The sequence below is a fragment of the Penaeus monodon genome, chromosome 31, assembly GCF_015228065.2.
Source record: "Penaeus monodon isolate SGIC_2016 chromosome 31, NSTDA_Pmon_1, whole genome shotgun sequence".
Taxonomy (NCBI): Eukaryota; Metazoa; Arthropoda; class Malacostraca; order Decapoda; family Penaeidae; genus Penaeus; species Penaeus monodon.
Window position 1 is genome coordinate 28,891,166 of NC_051416.1, and position 257 is coordinate 28,891,422.

At 44.0% G+C, this 257-nt stretch overlaps 1 long non-coding RNA gene across 1 annotated transcript in view; it reads right to left on the bottom strand.

Annotated features, from left to right (window-relative positions):
* The window catches only part of LOC119593156, a 99,250-nt gene that overhangs the window by 49,344 nt on the left and 49,649 nt on the right, over positions 1-257 (bottom strand). The gene's annotated exons all lie outside the window — the stretch shown is intronic.

Genomic DNA, 257 nt, shown 5'->3' on the forward strand with positions numbered 1-257 from the left:
CAGCGACAGAAGTACATTAAGAAATACCTACAGTGGGATTTCAAAGACAGGCCTTATCCTGCTTGAACTTTCATAATGGCGCGCCTGACATAGTTACACGGAAGACGAAATAAAGCACGGTGAACTTCGCTAAATGTTCGCTTGTCTTATGTCTTTACGAGAGAGTTGGAGTTGTGTCTTGGCCTCTAGTAATGGAGTAGCGGATGTTGAACGTGGATGCTTTTGCAACATTCTTTGCTGGCTTCGTTTCATTCTGG